We start from the raw sequence: 12,267 nt of genomic DNA, 5'->3' as shown, positions 1-12,267 counted from the left end.
TAATTTTTGATGTTGTTGCTCCTTTCTTTCTTTAATGCTATCGTTAGTCTTGATTTGAAACAAAAAATTACGACCTTGTGTTGTACTTCTGTTCTCCCATTAATGCTATCATTAGTATTGATTAGGTGCAACCGTGCAAAGACGCTAGATAAGTAAGCATCAATGTGAGGTTTGTTTAGTGATATGCCTATAATATGGGCCTTGACCAATCTAGTATTTGTGGGTTAAACACTTGAGGGTAGTGAGGAAAAGACAAGGTAATTCCCAACCCCAAGCACCATCAATGCTTTAATCAAGATTACAATTAAATTCTAGGATGAAAATTAAAACCAAACAAAATAAAAAATAAATAAAAAATGCTATACATAGCCCTTAGGGCTACATATAAGCATTAAATACACACTAGAAAATTGAATAAGTTTAGAAAATCATAAAAATATAAACACTAACTAGCTTAGGCCCCGTGCTATACACGGTAAGTCTAATATTGTTACAAAAATTAATTATATCTAACAAAAAAAAAAAAAAAATTGATAAAACATACAGATCAATTATATAGTAATTATATTGTAATGATCTATATTAAAAGGCAGCAAAAGTTAAATAGATAATAGATATTTATCGAAACTAAACAAAAGACACAGAAGGAGATGTCATTTGTCACTACGACCGATGTGTATTTTAGTATGCAGATTATTTATGAATGTCGAATGTAATAAATTTATCATCCTAATTAAGTGTCTCAGCAAAGATAATAATGTTTTTTTTTTATATTTACTAAGATACTAATTTTTAATTACATAATTTACGAAAAATTGATTAATATTTTACATTTCCCTAGAATTAGACATACGATATATGTTGATCACAACATTTATTTTATAGTCATACGAATACTCTATAAGTCCTTAATTTGTGATATAATATATATATATATATATATATATATATATATATATATATATATATATATATATATATATATATATATATATATATATAGAGGAAGGCTCATGTAAGAACCTCCTCTATATAAGAACTCAATCTTATATAAGAACCAATCTCAACCATTTATTAGTTTTGATCCAACCATCTAAAACCATCCTTTAGTAATGGCATTTCTGTAATTCTTTTTTTATGTTTTAAATTTTTTTGCCTACTCTTATGTTCTAAATCTAGTCTACCTATTTTCTAATTTTTTTTTTCTATGTTCCAAATTTAGTCTACTTATATACTAAAGTTTTTTTTTTTTTTTTTTTTTTTTTTTTTAAATTTTTCCAACCTATGTTCTAAAGTTTTTTTTCTTCTTCTTATGTTCTAAATATTCTTTTACCTATGTTCTAAATTCTTTTGCCTATGATCTAAATTCAGTCTACTTATGTTCTAAAGTTTTTTTTTCCTAAGTTCTAAATTTTTACTACCTATGTTCTAAAGTTTCTTTTTTTTTCTTTTTTTTGTTTACGTTCTAAATATTCTTTTACCTATATTCTAAATATTCTTTTATCTATGTTCAAAATTTTTTTTTTTCTATGTTCTAAATTTAGTCTACTTATGTTCTAAAGTTTTTTTTTCCTGTGTTCTAAATTTTTTCAACCTATGTTCTAATTTTTTCCTATATTCTAAATTTTTTCTACCTATGTTCTAACGGTTTTTATTTCCTATGTTTAAAATATTCTTTCCTATGTTCAAAATTCTTTTGCCTATGTTCTAAATTCAGTCTACTTATGTTCTAAAGTTTTTTTTTTTTTTTTTTTATGTTCTAAACTTTTACTACCTATTTTCTAAAGTTTTTCTTATATAGTTATTTATAAATATTGCCTATGTAGGATTCGAACCTATATCAACTATGCATTTGCATAGTGCTCTACCACTTGAGCTAATAGGTTTTTAATATAAATCAACACCCTCCCATAGAAGCCGAGGAAAACAATCACATACAATGTAGAAACTCAAATGCGACAATTTTGCATAAAGAAGATCTATGGACACCCCATTGAACTTAAATCTCATCACCGGGACAAAAGCATCAGGCACAGGGTGCAACTTTGTAACCTCAGGCATCTCAGAAAGCATCTAATGGAGTTCTTCGAAGAAATCTTCCTATATCCAGTAAAATATAACAAGTTAAGGGGCACTAAAGTAGCAAAAAATAATGGAAAAAGTATAGAAGCAGACAAAAGTTATATCTTACCTCTCGCGTAGCATGTCTAGGGACCGACCAAGATCATAATTTAGAAATAATTAGATTTGATAATTAAATCAAGTTAAAATATATAGATAATATCAAAACTAAGATTTGTTGTAATTCATGAGATAATAATTAAGCTAAAGTTGTTAATTATTATTAAGATAAAATCCGGAAAATAAAATTAAAAACGGCGTACAACGTTAATTAATAAAAGTACGGACCGACCAAGATCATAATTTAGAAATATTTAATTATTTCAATTAATTAAAGAAATTACTAATTAAGAAAATATTTTCAAAAATTAGGAGTATTACAGAATTCACCATGAGAATGGGGTTGGATGAGTAGAAAAGAACAATTTTTTGCGAGTAATGTGAACCCAATTTTTTTTTTGGCGAATTAACTTTTTGATTGCATTTTTGGGAGGGTTTGCGGAGGCCGAGGCAAATTTTCCTAAGCATGTTTAATGAAAGATAAGGGTATAAAATTAAGTATTAATCAAGGAATAAAAAAAAAAACAAATTCAACCCAATTAATCAACCACCACCAACCCAGCCACGACCACCAAACCACCAACCCCAGAAACCCAACGACCCCCAACCCACCAATTCCACCAGCCACGACCACCAGAAACCCACCAACCCCAGAAACCCAACTACCCCCAACCCACCGATTCCACCGGCCACGACCACCAGAAACCCACTAACCCCAGAAACCCAACGACCCCCAAACCCACCGACACCGAAACCACCAACCCAACACATCAGAACCACCAAAACCAAAACACCAACCCCGAAACCCACCGATTTGAAACCCATCAGTTTTGTAATTAGGGTGTTTAAAAAAAAAGTAAGGGTAAAATGGTAATTTTATCACTAAAAAGTTACTAAAAAAGGAAAGAAATGGGAAAGTTGCAAGTAATGTGGACCAGCCCAAAAAGGAAATAGTTGCAACTAAAGTAGACCGGAGGTAGTATAATGTATTTATATATATATATCAAAAAAAAACTTGGTGAGAGCGACAACTAATTGAAGCTTAGAGTAGAAATATCTTTGTGTCGTTTTTGGAGGAGTTGGTGTCTTTAGTGTGACCTCATTCCTTTCCTCTTCCTTCTTCATTGTACGAAAGAAAAACTTAAGCTTATTCCAAATCAGAAATACTTTAGAACATTATAAAAATAATGTTTCAAATCAGGTTAATGTTTCAAATGATATTAATATTCCAAATGATACCCATGTTCAAAATAGTCATCTCCATATTTGTACAAAAAATGTACTATATATTGTTTTAAATATATGTCTAAAGATATAAACTTAAGATTTACACAATCATATATCAATTTTTGTTCAGCTTTGACCACTTTCTAGCCATCTTCATCACTCTTTTCCGTTCTTCATTTACTTCTGATGTTATAATCTTCCCACAATACTCCACTCATAACCTTTTCATTTGCTCAAACTGCAAACAAAAAAAAATACAAACACGTTAAAATTAAAATACACATGTAATTCAGAATATAATAAAAAATACTTTAGAACATTCCCATGTAATTTAGAACATAATCAGATTAACTTTAGAACATAGACATCTAACTTACAACATAATCAGAATTACTTTAGAACATAATCAAGTAATTTAGAACATAATCAGATTAACTTTAGAACATAGACATTAAACTTAGAACATAATCATAATTACTTTAGAACATAATCAGATTTATTTTAGAACATAATCTATCTAACTTAGAACATAATCAGAATTACTTTAGAACATTATCAAGTAATTTAGAACATAATCAGATTAACTTTAGAACATAGACATCTAACTTATAACATAATCAGAATTGCTTTAGAACATAATCAAGTAATTTAGAACATAATCAGATTAACTTTAGAACATAGACATTAAACTTAGAACATAATCATAATTACTTTAGAACATAATCAGATTAACTTTAGACCATAGACATCTAACTCATAACATAATCAGAATTACTTTAGAACATAATCAAGTAATTTAGAACATAATCAGATTAACTTTAGAACATAGACATTAAACTTAGAACATAATCATAATTACTTTAGAACATAATCAGATTTACTTTAGAACATAGACATTTAACTTAGAACATAATCAGAATAACTTTAGAACATAGACATTAAACTTAGAACATAATCATAATTACTTTAGAACATAATCAGATTAACTTTAGACCATAGACATCTAACTCATAACATAATCAGAATTACTTTAGAACATAATCAAGTAATTTAGAACATAATCAGATTAACTTTAGAACATAGACATTAAACTTAGAACATAATCATAATTACTTTAGAACATAATCAGATTTACTTTAGAACATAGACATTTAACTTAGAACATAATCAGAATTACTTTAGAACATAATCAGAATATGGAGATGTAATTAGAACCTAATCAATCATATGTCTTGACACGTACATTACCCTTCTCTAGCCCCGAATTTCATTGTTTTTGACATTGTCCTTCATAGGTTTCCATGTGCTTCAACAAAAATACTCCACAATCATGTTTGTTTGCATTGCTCTTCCATTTCATCTCAATGTTTCTTGTTTCGAAAGTGGACAAAACGACACTCTTGTTATCAATTTCTTCATAAAATTCACCAAATGCCTTCAACTACAAAATATATATAAATTAACCTTGAAGAAGATAGGAGGGGCAGTAGGCAGAGTAGAAGAGGCTGTAGTAATAGCCATAGCAGCAACAGATCTATTGTTCGAATACACATACTCAAAAAAAAATTCAAAAATTGACATTAATTTGCAAAAATCGAACTAATTCGAACAAAAAAAAATAATTGACAGATCAAATTTTTCGAACATAAATATTTCACAAAAATCAAACAAAAATAATTCACAAAATTCGAACAAAATAATGAACAAAAATCGAACGAAATAATGAACAAAAATTGATCGAAATAATGAACAAAAATCGAACAAAAATCATTCGCAAAAATCAAACAAAATAATTCGCAAAAATCGAACAAAATAATTCGCAAAGATTCGAACCCTAAATTTGCTAAACTCGAACTCAAAATAATCAAACTCCATACGAAAAATCCAACTCAAAAATCGCACAAAATAATACGCAAAAATCGACTCCTAAAAATCGCAAAAATAGAACCCTAAATCCGAACCCTAAAAATTGCAAAAATCACCAATTAAAACTGCAAATTCACTTGAACATCATGCTAATTTCATGAAAATTTGAACAAAATCGAAAAGAAAAACATACCTGAAGCGAAAATCCTTCAAATTGCAACTTCTATCAGATTTTTGGGGGTTTTAGGAGAGAGAAAATGAGAGAATCGGGAAGAAGGGAAAGAAAGTTAGAGGAGAGAGAAAAGGTTGGGAGGTGGTAAGGGGTTGAAAAAGTTGGACACGTGTTTTAATCTTAACCGTCTAAAACAACTTGATCCTACGGTTGAGATGGATTCTTATATATCTAGGGTTCTTATATATCTAGGGGTTCTTACCGGATCCCTCCCCTATATATATATATATATATATATATATATATATATATATATATAGAGTAGTAAATTCTCATAAATAAAATTGTCATTAATTTGAATGTATAGTTAATATTTAAAACTGAAATAAAATATTAGAGGTATTTGAAAAAATATTTAAGTGGTGTTTTAAAGTAATTTCCTTAATATCAATTACATGAACCAATTTTATTATTACTTTTTTTGGCAAAATCCAATAATACTCCATTTATAAGATAATTAAAAGGGAGTTGGAATAATATTTTAGGTAAATGTGTATGAAAGAATTATGAACACCAAATAAAAAGGAATATATTTGTCATAAAGACAATATAAAAGATTTGGAATATTATTATTATAGTTGTATCAAATATTCACAAAAAAAAAAAAGAAAGAAAAAAGATTTTGGTTAAAAAGGAAGGAGAGTTTCCGAGGGAAAAAAAACAGCACCAGGATGTGACACGTGTCACTCCCGGTGTCTGTTTTAGTATTAAGTTATTGATTACACTGATTTACGCGTGTTTTTGTCATAAATTCGTAATTTAATACAATTTTTTCATTAAAAAAATCGTGCTTAATAAGATGTTTGAAAAAGATATTCTTTTTTTTTATTATTTTTTTTATTTTTACAAGAGCAAAAAGTACAACCTAAGAATCAAAAGACATACAATTTAATCTATAAAGGTTAGCTAGAACGTGTGCCTTTTCCACCTGCTCTCGTGCCACTTTCCTAATGACACAGACCTGAAAACAGGAGTCGACACTCCGAATACCTTTGAGAGTCCAGACTAGATCCACAACCTGTTCCGGTGGTCTTGATAACAGTTGGACCAACAAAGACGAGTCAGAATACATCACTATTCGTATGTAACCTTTAGCCCTAGCCCATAGAAGGGCTTGAAAGCAGGCTTGGAGCTCTGCGTGTAGGGCAGAGGCTGTTTTAGAGTACGTGCCTCCACCATTATAGTAGATATCCCCGTCCATCGAGTAAGCCCAACCCACCTTAGCATTAGAAGTTTGTTTTTCCCACGATCCGTCAAACTGGATTATCATCTGGGGATCCAGAACTAGGCCTTGAGGGAGCCGAGATTGGCCAATACTAACATGCAAAAACCCGGAGGTGAATTGTGATCCACCGGAGGCTAGAAGGAGAGGTCAAGCCCTGCCCTTCTAGGTTTTGAAAGCGACGAAGAAAGTTCAAAGCCCCTCAAGATTCCTGAAAATGGTGGCCAGATATTTGTAGTCGTCCCTAAAGACCCTACCATTCCTAGTAACCCACAAACTCCAAAGCATTCAAAGAAAAACTTCAATCTTGGGACTATGCTTGCCATCCTTGCTATAAAAGAGCAGGATATAGTTTTGAACCCATTGTGTGAAACAAATGGATTCATCTAATTCAGAAGAAACAGACAACGAATAGTTGCTCCAGGCACATCGTGCCTAAAAGCAGAACCTGAAAATATGCTGGAAATCCTCCATTTCCGCCCCACAATAATCACAGTGTGGAGAGATAAGGACCCCCCTCCTTACTAGATTGGCCTTAACCGTAAGGCCATTCATGACCAGTTTCCAGAGGAACAGGCTCCATTTCAGGGGGATGTTGAGGTGCCAAATCAATTTGAAAAAACGCCTATCCCTATCAGTGAAGTGAGAAGACACCTAGTCCTGCAGTAAAAAAAAGTATCCTGTCTTTACCGTGAAAATACCCGAAACATGAAATTTCCAATAGAGAAAGTCATCCTCCTCTGAGGTCGGTAACTTGATCCTTAAATTTTCTGGGCAATGTGCCACTCAAACTATTGCCTAATTAAGTCCACATTCCAACAGTTAGATCCTTGTAGAATTAGGTCCCAAACTCGAATTCGGCCAACATCCCTAATTGGCATATCACTTCAGAAGATCGGGATTTCTCCCTCCACCCAGCTCATTGTGGCTGCTCTAACTTTCTCACCTGACCCGACTTTCCAAGAGTAACCTGAAATAAACTTATTTGCCACATTATGAAGCCCCCGTCTTCCCCAGGAAGTATGTAGAGGAGCATAAGCCCTTGCTAAAAGTAATTGGGGATTACAATGCATCCTCAAAACTTGTTTAAACAGAAGAGCATCATTCACACAGTTCATTGATCTGATGCCCAACCCTCCCCTTCCTTTAGGCTAATGTAGGATCTCTCTCTTCACCCAATGCATACCCTTAGTCCCATTGGAAGCCCAAAAGAACCTTGCAATAAAAGAATCAATCTCCAATGAAATTGAAATCGGAAGCTTAAAGCATTCATAACATGAGCTGAAATGCTAATATGAATTGAGTTAATTAGGACTAGCTTAGCCGATTGAGAGAGGTGCAGGGACCCATGCTAAGACTTTCGCTGCCACTTTATCGACCAAAATCTGAACGCTCGTTTTTTTTCCTCCAAGAAATTGATCGGAGCTCCCAAGTGTCTATCCATAATCGTTTGTTGGTTAATATTGAGAATGCTCTTTAGAGAGTGACAAGTCTCTGCAGACACCGACAGACCAAATTTCACAAATGACTTGTCTAGGTTTAACTGTTGCCCCGAAATGCTTCCGAACCTGCGAAAAATCTCCACTACTATGGTATAAGACTCCTCTGTAGCTTGAAAAAAAAAAGCATAACATCATCAGCAAAAAAAAGATGAGAGATAGGATTTGACCTTCTCGTAATCCGAAGCCCTTAAGAAGGCCAATATCTTCTGCAGAAAGGATCATCTTGGAGAGGATATCCATGCAGAATAAGAAAAGATACGAGGACAGAGGGTCCCCCTGCCGAAGACCACAGTCTGGTTTAAAAGCCTCAGAAGTCTGGCCATTAACCAAGGTCTTATAAGACACCGTACTTTATACATTGGGAATCCACTGTATCCATTTTTTTCTGGAAACCCATAAGCATAAAGCACTTTTAGCATAATGAACCAATTAACCCTATCGTAAGCTTTGGACATATCAACCTTAATTGCCGCCATTGCTACCTCGACTCTCCTCGTATTAATCAAAATGTAGCAAATCATTACTTAATAAAATATTATCCTCCAACATATCTACCCGGAATAAAGGCATGTTGGAACTCTGTGATCAGCCCCGATAGTAACGTTTTCATCCTGTTCACTAAGCACTTGGCAATACATTTATAAATAGTATTGCAAAGACTTATCAGCCGAAAATAAAGTGGCCAACTCCGGATATCAATCTTTGGAATCATAACTAGCAGAGAGGCATTTAGCTCCTTCAATAGGAAACCAGTGTCAAAGAAATTTTTACCCCCGAGTTGACCACAGAAATGCCAACTAAATCCCAGTGTATGTGGAAAAACTCCGCAATAAAACTATTCGATCCCGGTGATTTTGCTTACCAATTGAGAGCATAGCATTCTCGATCTCATTATGTGAAAACGGTTTCACAAGGTCATTTCTCTGTAAGTCGGATAAATGAGGTAAGGTGAGCTCTTGTAAAACCATATTCAATGGACTCACCCAACTCCTCATTTGGGATCGAAGGAGGTTAAAAACCCCTTTCAGAGAGGAAGTTAAAAGCTCCTTGATATTTCTTTGCCCCGTAACCCACTCATCATCACCATTTCTCAAAGAGAGGATTTCCCTTCTCTTTTGTCATTGCTTCACCCTACTAAACATAAGGCTAGAAGAGATATCCCCTTCCCTAATCTACTTGTCCTTCATCGTTGTTGCCAATACTTGAATTCCAATTCACATTTCGGCAAAAAAATGTTTATCTCATCTTGGTACCTATTTCCATCGTGAACAGTCGCAACATTGATCCCCAAGGAGGCGAGATCAGTAGACATACTTCTCCAATTTATCCCCCAACATTTTTTATTGTCCAAGAACCAATATTGCATCTTACTTCGCAGCCACCTGAACCTTGAAACAAATTGGAACATTTTTGAACCATGATAAACCATCCCGAGTGCCTCCTCTATGAATTCCCTTTTTGTTGGAAATTCAAGCACCAGTTTTCAATTTGGTACGGCCTATTCAAACGCAAGGTAGTCGGGTTCAAATCAAAGAGGATAACCGCATGATCCGAAACAGTTCTCGGTTCATGGAACACCCTACTTTCCGGGAAGTCTTACTTGCAATGACGCATAGGCTTTGTTAAGTCTTACCAAAATTAGCTCAGAACCTAACCTCTTGTTAGACCAAGTAAACCGTGGTCCTACAAAAGGTAATTCAAAAAAACCAGATTGGAGTCTCCAATCCAAGTAGGCATCCAAACCTTTGATGCTCAAAGAGCCCCCTAGTTTATCACTTAAGAGCTCAACTTGATTTACATCCCCTATTATCAAACAATTCGGGGTAGAAACGATCAGAGAAAGGATCGAGTCCCAAACTTGTGGACGATCCTACTTTCGACGCACTGTACAAAAACATAATATTTCTACTACTTCCATTAGCATCTTCCAACTTACAAAAGATAAAGTTTTGAGTTGAAGCAACACAAGTAACATCACCTAAAAACCAACTAAACAAAGCTAAACCCCCCTTAGTACCATCCGAGTTCATCCCACAAGAAAAATTTGGGTTGAACTTTTGAAACAAACTAGCAACATTAGTAAAACACATCTTAGTTTCCGACAAGAAACACCAAAGTAGGACATTTAGTATCCATTAACCACACTAGATAGGGATGTGTAGGGGATAGTGGGTCATTTAAACAGATTTTTTTTTACAAAAGTAAGCTTAATTGATAAACTATTTACTAATCTAGTTGCGTGGCCAAACTATTTACGAAACTGAGTTTCTGGTAAAACGCTGACTCGGTCAGCGTTTTAACCCTTTCATTATTATTTATTTTTAAATTTCGTATTTTGTGAAATACAGATTTTCTTTTTAAAAAACTGGAAATACATAAAAACACTGCCTCAGTCAGCGTTTTTTGTGTAAGGCTAATATGTCAAGGACAGCAAAAAAACGTTGACTGAGGCAGCGTTTTATTCCTTAGTATAAAACGCTGCCTCAGTTAGCGTTTTATCTGCTGGCTGAAGCCAGAAACAGCAGCCCCAACAGCAGCAACAACAGCCCCAATAGCAGCAGCCCCAAGAGCCACCCTCCTCCACATCCACCACCACCACCACCCTCCTCCTCCACATCCACCACCTCCACCACCCACCTCCACCACCCTCCTCCTCCACATCCCCCACCTCCACCACCCTCCTCCCACATCTACCACCTCCACCACCCCTTCCTCCACATCCACCACCCTCCTCCTCACATCTACCACCTCCACCACCCTCTTCCTCCACATCCACCACCTCCACCACCCTCCACCTCCACATCCACCACCACCACTACCCTCCTCCACCACCACCACCCTCCTCCTCCACCACCACAATCAACCACCACCTCCCATCCCCATCGGCTTCCACCATTACCACTTCACCATCCACACCGCCCTCCAACGCCTCTCGACACCACCACCACACCACCGCCCATCGACCAACACCCCCCACCGGCGATTTCAATCTTCCGTAGCCACTTCAAAGCACCCAACGACTTACAAACCAGGCCATAACAATTTATTTTGAACGAAATGAGTCAAAATGCACAAATAAGGAATTTGAAGTTCAAACAAGACATAAATTCATTCAAAACCCAATTATTAAAATAATAATGTAATGTACAACAAACTAGAGAAGGTCATTACAACAAATAAATTAGATAATTTTATCCTATTCTGACTCATCGATTTGGTGTAACGGTTCTATATCCTGTATGTTGCCTCTCAGCCTGAGACGACGGCTGTAGTGACGGACCGTGGTAAATAGGTTCGGGCGTACTGGCGGAGTCAGCTGGCTGGACGATGGGTCATCAGGATGACGTAGGGGCGTGGAACTGCGGATGACGTACTCCTCTGCGCTCGTGAATGACGCAGGATCACCCCACAGCTACTCTGGCCAGCCTCGAACTGTGAGTGACTAGAGTGGCCGCCATGATCATCCCGGGGGTCAACCATCGCCGTCATATCCAACGCCTGCAGTAATTATGGATGAGTTAGTTGAATGATATACAAATTAAAAATTGATGAAAATAAGTAAATCAAATACACTTACATATCCCCTGATCACGTCAAAGGATGGATGGTAATGTGCGGATGGCGGCGTGTAGCTGGGGTTAATGAAACGTCGTGTAATCTGCATGTACAACTCCATGTATGGATCGTATGGATCCATAACGCCGGGGATGGGGTCACCAGTGACGACGAACTCTAACCGTCGATGCCACAAGTCAATGTACTGGGCATGCTCCATCCACCAGTTCCTGTCGCTCTTTCCCCGACGGTCAATGCGGTGCAGCCGGGCACTAGTGTCACACTGCTGGGGACAGGCTGGCGTAGTCCAAACTGTCGCATGACTCGATCCGGTAGGTGACTCTCCACAACCTCAAAACAGATCAGGGGGACCCTAGAACGCCACTGCGCCTGATGATCTAGCAGATGTGGAGGCATGGCAGCAACTAAATCAGCTTCATACGGGTCCCATGTCATCTGCGATAACACATACAAAGTAATAT

The 12,267-nt window shown here is 35.7% G+C and overlaps 1 long non-coding RNA gene across 1 annotated transcript; it reads right to left on the bottom strand.

The window, feature by feature from the left end:
* Positions 1–3,283: 3,283 nt before the first annotated feature.
* Positions 3,284–5,083, bottom strand: LOC110703578. The gene is made up of 2 exons (XR_002507702.1): positions 4,652–5,083; positions 3,284–3,646 (listed from the first exon to the last, which is right to left on the bottom strand). It is a non-coding gene; the product is annotated as an uncharacterized LOC110703578 (long non-coding RNA).
* Positions 5,084–12,267: the final 7,184 nt, after the last annotated feature.

The sequence above is a fragment of the Chenopodium quinoa genome, unplaced genomic scaffold, assembly GCF_001683475.1.
Source record: "Chenopodium quinoa cultivar QQ74 unplaced genomic scaffold, ASM168347v1, whole genome shotgun sequence".
In the NCBI taxonomy this organism is placed as follows: domain Eukaryota; kingdom Viridiplantae; phylum Streptophyta; class Magnoliopsida; order Caryophyllales; family Amaranthaceae; genus Chenopodium; species Chenopodium quinoa.
This window is presented reverse-complemented; position numbering and strand designations above follow the sequence as displayed.